Here is a 10781-nt window from a genome sequence, read left to right on the forward strand (position 1 = left end):
TCCCCAAGTGATGGTATTCGCAGGTGGGGTCTTTGGGAGGTTTTTAGGTCATGAGGGTGAAACCTTTATGAGTGAGATTAACGCCCTTAAAAGAAGAGATACAAGAGAGATTTCACTCTCTGTCACGTGAGGACATAGCAAAAAGATGGCTGTCTGTAAACCAGGAAGAGGGCCTTCATCAAGAGCCCGACCATGCTGACACCTTCATCTCAGACTTCCCAGCTTTAGCACTGTGAGAAAGGAGTGCTTGTTACTTAAGCCCCCTAGTCTAAGGGAATTTGTTATTGAGGCCAGAGCTAAGACAGCCCCCAAGGAATGCTCCAGGGGAGTGGGAAAAAGGAATAAAGAAAGAAATTATGAGTATCCATGATGTGCCAGGAACTGTGTCTAGCACTTTCTATACCTCATTCATTTCCTCTCCCAATAGCTCAGTCTGTGGAGTTTTGAACCCTAGCTCCACTATTAATTAGCATGACTGTGGGCAAATGACTCACAACTCCAAGGCCCAAGTACCTGGAGAGACAGAGCAGCAGGGTCATTATTAGTATACACCCTGTGTCTAAACCCAGCTCTGCGCTTGTAAACTGGTGGCTTTGGCAAACAGCTTCATCTCTGTGTATTTCAGCTCCTTTTTCCCTAAAATGGAATGATAACAGCAGCACCCAGGACAATAGGGTTGTTGTGAAGTCTAAAAAGCTAATATAAACAAGATACTTTGAATAGTAAAGACTCCAAGGCAAGAATGAGCAATTATTTCACATCTTGTTGTTGAATATTTTTAAAAAGTGTGACTTGAGCATAGTGTTTGGCAGGAAGAAACACACATCAAAGTCTTGCTATTATTGATGTTTTTATTATTATTATTTTATTATTTTAATAGTAATATCATTACTTTTATTGCTATTGCTATTGGTACTTTCAGGCTTGGAGGTGATAGACCTGCTATCTTCTCTATGGAAGTACTTGAAGAGAGAATGACAAAGCACAAGTCCTCCAGCTCCTTGTCACCAAAGTATGGGCTGGGATCCTGCAGCATGGGCATCACTTGCAAGCTTGTTAGAAGTGCAGAAGCTCAGACTCCAGCCCTGACCTATGACTCAGATCTGCATTTTTAACTAATCCTCCCAGGTAAATCAAGGACAAGTTTATGGTTGAGAAGCACTGCTCTGGCACATTGGTTCTCAGCCTTGGCTTCCCATTAGAATCGTATTTGAAACATACTAATGCCTGGGCCCCCATCCCCTTGCCCCACAAGAAATTCTGTTTTAATTGGCAGGAGTACAATGGTTTAAAAGCTCCCTGAGTGACACTAACATGCACTGAAGGTTGAGAACCACCCATCTAGCATTTGGTTCATGGGGAGTGTGGCTGCAGGCGTAGATGGGAGTCTAGTTTCTTCAGCAACTGCCAGTGAGAGTTCTGGTTTGTTTTCCTTCTTTTCAGGCCCTAAAGGAAGTGGAAGTACAAAGGGACATGAAGAGGGCACATTCTTCTCTCCCCGCACCCACCCTTCCCCCTTCTTCATTCCAGCTAAGAGGACACGTGACAAGGCTCGGACAGGCTTGTTGGCCAATGTTTCTGTTTCTCTGTGTTGCTCGTCACAGCATCCACGCTGTACTGGCTGGCCGTGTCTCTCTCACTCAAGTCACTGTGCCAGCTGGGCTTGGCTTTTCTGTGGTGGAAGCTTGTTTTTCCTTGAAATGAGGTCCTTCTCCTTGCTTTTCTGTTTTTGCCCACTGCTCACAGCACCCAGAGGTTGCTTGGTTGGAGAAAACTCGACCAGAGATCTCCTCTCAACCTCTCAAGTGAGACTCTTGACCCCTGATGGAAAATTCAAAATCCCAGCAGGCTCTGGCAAGTTATCTAAGTGAGTGTTGCTGTCAGGACAATGGCTCCCGCCTCATGATGAGGCCAAGGAATTGGGCAGTGGAAGTGACTGTTGTTGTGTGAGGATGAGGGCCATGTGGCTGTCATTTTTTGAATATTCAAGAGAAACTTGGAACTTGGAATTTTACTTTAAAATCTTCAGCTTTTTCAATGTTGGCAGCTAATTCAAAAAACTTAGAAACCTTCCCGGCCAAATTGATCTGTTGGCCCACTGACCTCTGAAACATGCCCTGTTTTCTAAATGACCCATTTAGGTTGGGAAGTTGCCCCAAGTCATGGGGACTAACTTAAATAATCTCACTCTACTTCTGGCACCAGTAGAAAAGGTAAAACATCTGGGGTCTTCTGAGTCGTGTGTCCACAGGTTTTTAATTCAGGTGACTTGTTCTGGGCTTGTTAGTCAGGCAGATCCTCTGCCAAAGAAATGCCCTCCTTTGCCCAGGCCCATGAGTGGCTGTTTCTAAGGGCACCATCCAAGTCATCTGTGTGTTCTGGGGTCACAGTGGACCTCTATGTCTGATCTGGGGTCAAATATTGTAGGAGTTGTGCAGAGTATGTCATATTGCCCTGGGAGAGCTGAACAGATGGGAAGAAAGAAAGGCTTACACTCTTCAGTCTTCTCCCTCCCCTCCTGTCCTCCCTTCCCTAAATAATAGACAGCCAAGCATTTGACAGAGCTCCTTGTTCAATGCTGCATGTCTCTGCTAGTGATCAAATGTTTCTCCGTCAGTATTCTCTTTATACAAGATGATGTGACTTGAGTTTGTTGCTAATATTAGATTTGCAACAGATGCCCTCATTGTTGGGTCCTGGGTACATGCAGAGCAGATTAATAATCCAAAGACAAAGGCCTCAAATGCCCAGTGACTTTAACAGCAAAGCTTGCTGCAAGGGACAAGGGCTCACTCTGCATTGGGCAAGGTGAGGGGGACGGGCCTGCGAAAGACCCAGAAACTGAGTCCACCATCTAGATGCCATTGGAAATGTAGGTGGAGCTCTTGGTGGGAGGCGGAAGGAAGCACCAGGAAGAGGCATCTTCAAGGGGTCACAAGCAATAATATTCAGGTCTATGGTGAAAATGACAAGTCATTTAGTCACCCCTGGTGGCCAAAATTTGGACCCAGGGGAACCAGGTAGCAAGCCTAAGAATTCAATAGATATGTCAATGGACATGGCCAATGTCATGGTTCCTTCTGTTCCTTTTCATTTTTCTTAATAAAGCCTTTTTAGACAAATCGTGAACCTCCATGTTTACAAACCAAGAACCTCCTGGGTCTAAGCATGAACCACTTGGGATTTTCTGCTCCCCTCCTGCTTCATCTTCAGAATGCTCTCATCTCACTTCTACAAGGGAAGGTGTTTCTTAATATCTACCAATGTGCTTTTTTTTTCCTAATTTTATTTAGTTGCCTGAACCTTATGGAAGTTAACATTGCACACCATGAAAGATAATGTGTCTATCTCTCTTTGTTGCCTCCTACATATAGGCATTTTCTTGAGGAGTGTTCCCCTGCCCACAATGATCCCACTGCTATTGCACTGGAAAACTGCCTGAGACTTAATCAAAGTCAATGGATCAAGGGTATTTTGGTCTTAGGGGGGTATACTGGAAAGGTTCTGTGTTTTAAAGGTCCTATCTTGATTTGGAATTGAATCATCAGGTTGAATCCTGAAGCTAACCAGTTTACAAACCGAACTTGCTCTTTCTGAAATTATAAACCAGAGTCCTAAAATACTTGTCTTGTAAGTTCCAGATTTTCTTAATTCTATCTTTTCTCTGAGTGAAACTCTATCCATCTACTTATAGAGATGAAAGAAAGGACTAGCATTTATTGAGTTTTGCTATAGGTTAGATGCTTCATATTGGTTATCTCATTTAATTCTCATGTCAATAATACAAAATAGGTATTATTATTCCCATTTTACAGATGAGGAATTTGAGGCTCAGAGAGCTCAAATAGCTTGTAAGTAGCCAAGCTCAAATTTAACCCAAAACCTCCTGATGCCAAGACCTATGGTTTTTCCATTCGTGTTGCAGGAAGTCAGGGACCCTGAGCAGAGGGACTGGCTGAAGCCACGGCAGAAAAACATAAATTGTGAAGATTTCATGGACATTTATTAGTTCCCCAAATTAATACTTTTATAATTTCTTACGCCTGACTTCACTGCAATCTCTGAACATAAATTGTGAAGATTTCATGGACACTTATCACTTCCCCAGTCAATACCCTTGTGATTTCCTATGCCTGTCTTTACTTTAATCTCTTAATCCCATCATCTTTGTAAGCTGAGGAGGATGTATGTCACCTCAGGACCCTGAGATGATTGCGTTAATTGCACAAATTGTTTGTAGAGCATGTGTGTTTGAACAATATGAAATCTGGGCACCTTGAAAAAAGAACAGGATATCAGCAATGTTCAGGGAACAAGAGAGATAACCTTAAACTCCGACTGCCAGTGAGCTGGATGGAACAGAGCTATATTTCTCTTCTTTCAAAAGCAAATAGGAGAAATATCGCTGAATTCTTTTTCTCAGCAAGGAACATCCCTGAGAAAGAGAATGCAACCCTGAGGGTAGGCCTATGAACGGACCCTATGGGGGCGGCCGTCTTTTATGGTCAAAGCTGAAGGGATGAAATAAGCCCCCGTCTCCTGCAGCACTCCCAGGCTTATTAGGATGAGGAAATTCCCGCCTAATAAATTTTGGTCAGACAGGTTGTCTGCTCTCAAACCCTGTCTCCTGATAAGATGTTGTCAATGACAATACATGCCAACTTCATTAGCAATTTTAATTTCACCCCATCCTGTGGTCCTGTGATCTTGCCCTGCCTCCATTTGCTTTGTGATATTTTATTACCTTGTGAAGTATGTGATCTCTGTGACCCACCCCCTATTTGTGTACTCCCTCCCCTTTTGAAAATCGCTAATAAACACTTGCTGGTTTTACGACTCAGGGAGCATCACCGAACCTGCCGACATGTGATGTCTCCCCCGGACACCCAGCTTTAAAATTTCTCTCTCGTACTCTTTCCCTTTATTTCTCAGACCAGCTGACGCTTAGGGAAGTAGAAAAGAACCCATGTTGAATATTGGGGATAGGGTTTCCCCGATACATTTGTCTGTCTTTTTGTTTGGGAGTCTTTTATAATTCCCTGATGCTGTTACATGTCGACTAAGACAGACACATACAGACTTACAGATGGGACTAAATGTTTTCCTTATTTTTTTTGCTACCAATTAAATAAACAGCAGTTGTTTTAACTCATAATTACAATGAAATGGTTACTTAGGCAGATGTATTTCTGAAATAAATGTGTAAAGTTCTGTGTTGAAAATAGAGATGACCTGGTGGTAAGCAGAGATTGTGGGTTCCAGGATGGCTGAGACCATGTTGTATACCCTCTGTGGCCTCAGCAATCTGCACTGAGCCTGGCCTGTGGGGTCCACTCACTATTTACTGAATGAAGGAATAAGTTTCTCCTCTATCCACATCCATATTGATGTGAAGTCTGATATTAGTTTTTTCTATATAATGTGGTAAAAGACCCAAAACATAAAACTAATCATCCTAACCATTTTTCAAGTGTTAAGTGTATTCACATTGTTGTGAAAAAGATCTCAAGAACTTTTTCATCTTGCAAATTTCAATTTCTATACCCATTAAACAACTGCTATTATTTTTAAACATCCACATTTAGCTTTACTAGAAAGAAGACAGCTCTGCCCACATTTCAGGTAAACATGACTCAACCTCCTGCTGCTTATGCATCAGCAACTCTCTTGACTCAGTAAAACACTGTCTGTTGCCCACACATGGGTTCAGCCAGGCAGGCTCTCTTTGATTTGGTCATTATTAGAAAAATAAATCAGGCATTCTAACCCCAATAGGAACTTCTCCTCAGCTTCCTCACCTTTCCTGGTAATCCAAACTGGATTAGCTTCCTCATTTGCCAATTCCTTATACATGCTAGAGAGACAAGAGAGGAGAGCCAAATAAGTAGCTTTAGGGGCCTAAAAATTAATTGTTATTCTAGTTTGTGAACCATGTTTCAACATATCTCATAATAAAGTATGATTTTCCACCATTCTCATTGTCTTTCCAGAGCTTCTCCTCCTAAATTATACTTCTCTGCAACATAACACACAGTAGTTCCCTTATCAGAGCATTTCTCACGCTGTACTGTAATTGCTTGTCTATCTGTCCTCCCTACCATACTTCAAGTTCTGTGATGCCAATGTCTGTGTCAGTCTTGCACTGGAATGAAGATGGGTCTAGCATGAACTCAATGTTACAGAACTCACTAGCTGCATGAAGATTCCTCTGCTTTGCTCTGCCCTAGTCTAAGGCAAAGCCACTTGCCAATAATTAGTTAGCTTGTGTTTTCTCTTCTGGTTGCCCACATGGCACTGAGAGGTGCTGGCATGAGTGCCAGGAGAGCAGGAACTAGGCTAAACTTTGCTTCCCCTAAACACCCAACATCTAGCGCCATTGCTGGCTCATGGTAGATGTTCAAAAAACATTGAGGATGAATGAATGAATTAGAGCAATGAAAACCCAAATGAAGTTTCATAAAGAAGGTTTTATTCTTTCACTCATGTACTCACTCACTGTATTAGGTGCTTACTCTATCGTAGGCACTATGTTCATGACTAAGGGGAAAGGTAGCAGTTATGAAACGGGGTTACTGGCTTAATAGGCATAATTAGAAGGGGCTCTTAACCTCATAGAGTGGAGGAGGGAGTGAAGTTGAGGACATGCTTGTCAAGAAGGTGAGTGATTGAGGAAGTGATGGTTAGCTAGATTGTTGGGATAAAAAAAAAAAAAGCTAAGCTAGACGAAATGAGTAAAGGGATGAGAATGGGTGGTGAGAATTCCAGGACAAGGGAAGCAGTTTATGATGCAAATTTTCAGAGACTAGAGAGAGCATCAAGCTGAGTTCAGTGGCTCAAATCTGTAATCCCAGCACTTTGGAAGGCCAAGGCAGGTGGATCGCTTGAGCTCAGGAGTTCCAGACCAGCTTGGGCAATATAGCAAAACCCTGTCTTTACAAACAATATAAAAATCAGCCGATGTGGTGGCTACACTTGTAGCTGCAGCTACTAAGGAGGGTGAAGTGAGAGGATCGATTGAATCCATGAGGTTGAGGCTGCAATGAGCTGTGATTGCACCATTGCACTCCAGCCTGGGTGACAGAGAGAGACCCTGTCTCAAAAACAAAACAAAAGAGAGAACATTGTGCATTCATGGAAACACAAGAAGCTGAGCATGTGGGCAAGGTGGGAGTGGAGAAAGATGAGGCCTGAGAGGGAAAGGCCAGATCTCTGGGGTCATGGAAATCAGCTAGTATGTCTGGCTGCATCCCAAGGCAAATGGAGAGTGATTAAAGTGCTGTAAGGGTAGGGTGACATCATCAGATTTATGTTAGGAAGTCATCCTAGCTGGACAGTGGATTAGAAGGGATGATGGAATAAAAACTGGGCATGACAAATGAGGATGGCTTGGTCAAAGGTGTGACGGTAGGGATGCAATTATCCTCAGAGCAGTGAGGCAGGGGAAAGAAGTGTCTAGTTGGGCTCATATTTTTAAATAACTTTGGACAGAACCAACCAAACCACAGAAGTGCATGTCAAATGTTTTATTCCACATCAGCCATTACTTTCCATCCTCAAGCCTTTGCTGAAGGCTATGGAACGTTGTTAGCTTTGGCTGGGTCTGAGTGCAGAGACCTAAGAGGATCTGGTTTGAAACCTCTTTTCCTTTGAGAAGAGAGTCAGTGACCAAATGTAGAGACAGCAGTGAATTATTGATGGACCTACAAGTTTTACACATACAGATGTTGCTTAAGGCAGTTTTCCCCTAGAATCAGCAGTTAGCAAATGTGTTAATTAGATCAAGTCACTCCTACCTTGTAGTTTGTTCCAGAATCTTGGGGTGAGAACACTTGTAATTTGCAAAAGTAATATTTTATCTGTGGAAGACAAGCACACGGAAGAAAAATCTATTGTCTTGTACTATAAACTAAAGAATATAAAGTAAACGAAATCATCCTGGCTGTGGGATGTACAAACGTTCAGTGTTATAATGTGTGTCAGTCACTGACAGAGGGCTGGGGGAAAAACTAGACTCTGCCACGGGGACTGAGTGGCAGAGATATTTATGCTTATCAAAGGTGGAGGGCAGGGATCAAGACATTTTGAGAAAGTGAATTAAAGTCTTATAAATACTTTAGTCATAAAGGCCAACAATGTATTATACTTTCTGCATTGGTAAAATACAACATAATCATATTTGGCATCTAATCACTCCAGATTTTGTGGTAGCCACTGGGATCCACCAACCACCTTTGTCCCTAGGAGTACATGATTTAATAAAGAAGACAGATACAGGGATCATTAACACTCTACCATGATGAGTATCCTAACAGACACATATCTAAAGAACTCAGAGAAGAGAGGGATTGATTTCTAGTTGTTCAACTGTGTTTATATATCTTTATGATTGACTTCATAAGTCAACACTGGGGAACCCTATACTCAACCTTATAAAATAATGTAAATATTTTTAAAATCCTATAAAAACTATAATCCTCCCAGCATCATCCCTGTGGGAGGACTTGATTGAAGCCTACAAGGATGAGATGACTGAGGTACTAGTACCAGATGATCAGGGTCATCATCCAGATCAAAGGGGACTTCAAGTCTAGCCTCTTCTGTGACATCACACTAAATGTGTCCCCTCCTTTTTTTAAAAACTAAGACACAAACTTTGGTTTCATTCCTGGGACCAAACATAGTCAACATTTTCAGGCATTAAAACCTGTAAGAAATTTGTTCTTAAGTTCCAATGTACAATCTCTTGAATAGCTTCCTTCTTTATGGCCTCATCTTACAGATGTGCTGTGAGTTAAAAGAAAAGGCCAGGCTTCAGAATCAGAGAGACCTGTTTCAGATCTGCCTCAGGACTCACTGGCTGTGCCAGCTTAGGCAAGCATCAACAGGCTCTGGTCCTCAGTCCCTGTAGTGGCACACTGGAGAAACAGATGACATCGTAAGATGACTACAGGCTCTGGCCCTGGGTAGCTGCCCTGACCCTATCTCTGCTGCCACCATCCTACCATCCTAGTCCAAGCTACCATCTCTCATCTGGATTGTGGCAATTGTGGGGTGTTTTTCTTTTTCCTTTTTTCTTTTTTTTTTTGTGAGACAGAGTCTGGCTCTGTTGTCCAGGCTGGAGTGCTGCGGCGTGATCTCAGCTCACTGCAACCTCCGCCTCCCAGGTTCAAGCTATTCTCCTGACTCAGCCACCCGAGCAGCTGGGATTACAGGGGCCTGCCACCACACCCCGCTAAGTTTTTGTGGTTTTAGTAGAGAAAGATTTCACCATGTTGGGCAGGCTGGTCTCGAACTCCCGATCTCAGGTGATTCGCCTGCCTCAGCTTCTCAAAGTGCTGGGGTTACAGGTGTGAGCCACCCATTTATTCTGGGCCACTTCAATCTACCAGTCTCTCCCTGACAGCGAAAAGGACTGAGTTACCACCTTTAAAAGATGAAAATCCTCAACATGATTTATAATATTTTTCTCCAAACTGCAGGTCATGAACCATTAGTGGCTCATAGAAACAATTTAGTGGGTCAACACCAGCACTTTTTAAAAAAAGTGAACAGAAATATGAAATTGCAACGCCAATCATAAGCATAAGAATTATTTCATGAAACTTTTCTCATTATGGGCCTTCTCAAAAAGTGTTTGAAGGCCTCTGGCCTGTAATACCCTGAGTAATATGATCCTTGCCTCCTCCTTTAGCCCCACTTCCCATCATCCCCACGCAGTTCTCTGCTCTTTACCCACACTAGCTTTCCTTAAACTCCTCCAATACATCATGTTCCTTTCTGTGGGAGACCACTTAGCACATGGTTTTCCTCCTTGCCTAATGTCATCCTCCAGGTCTCAGCTCGGATGCCATTTCTTCCGGCAAACCTTCCCGGATTACATCCTGAACCCCTGTAGCTGTCAGGGTCTCACAGATCTGCATTCAGTTTTTAGTTATCCTTTAAATACCATGTTTCCTCGGTGAGTGACAAGCTTTCCTACTAGGCTGTCTTTGTGACCGCAGGGGCCCTGTTCTTGTTTACCCCTGTGGTAATCCAGTGCCTATCTCAGGCTGGCACCTAGGCATTCAGAGGGATAAATGAAGGAAAGAATTGGCTAACCTGTTGACCAGTGACGTTGGCTGGCCTCCTTCCTTGCTTGATATCGGTTTTGTTTCTAACCCTTGCACCGAGAAAACCACACAGGGTTGTACTGTCTGCCCAGTTTAGGAACTTCCTTTAACAGTATTTCTTTACTCTCTGAGTTTCTGGTGAGCCCAAAAGCAAAACAAAATACTGCAAGAAAATTGTATGCTGGCCGTTGAGCACTTCGGTGGAGAGTGGGAGAAGGATCTGCATAAGATTTCAGAGGGGGAACTCTGCCCATCCACTCCGAACCGGCCGCAGCTCCGTGAGCATCTCACGCCACCCCTCTGCATCCCCAGGGCTGCCGTTGGGAGCGCGCGATCAGCAAGCTTCTTGGCGCCCAGTCCCTGCGACTGTCTCTTCCCAGTCCCGGGACTAGGTCTGCCCCACTCGGATTCTCCACTCTTGGCAGCGCGCGTCCCCGCGGACTGCTGAGACCAGGCGGCGCGGCGGCAGGTGACCCGCTTCTCCAGTCCCGGGCGCAGCCCAAGAGACGTTGTCAGCATCGCGGAGCCCAGCCCTGGGCCTCTGCAGCCATCTTCAGGGAGGGAGGCGCGGCCTCCGCTCTTGGCAGCGCGCGTCCCCGCGGACTGCTGAGACCAGGCGGCGCGGCGGCAGGTGACCCGCTTCTCCAGTCCCGGGCGCAGCCCAAGGGACGT

Source organism: Colobus angolensis, unplaced genomic scaffold, assembly GCF_000951035.1.
Source record: "Colobus angolensis palliatus isolate OR3802 unplaced genomic scaffold, Cang.pa_1.0 Scaffold7, whole genome shotgun sequence".
Lineage (NCBI taxonomy): Eukaryota > Metazoa > Chordata > Mammalia > Primates > Cercopithecidae > Colobus > Colobus angolensis.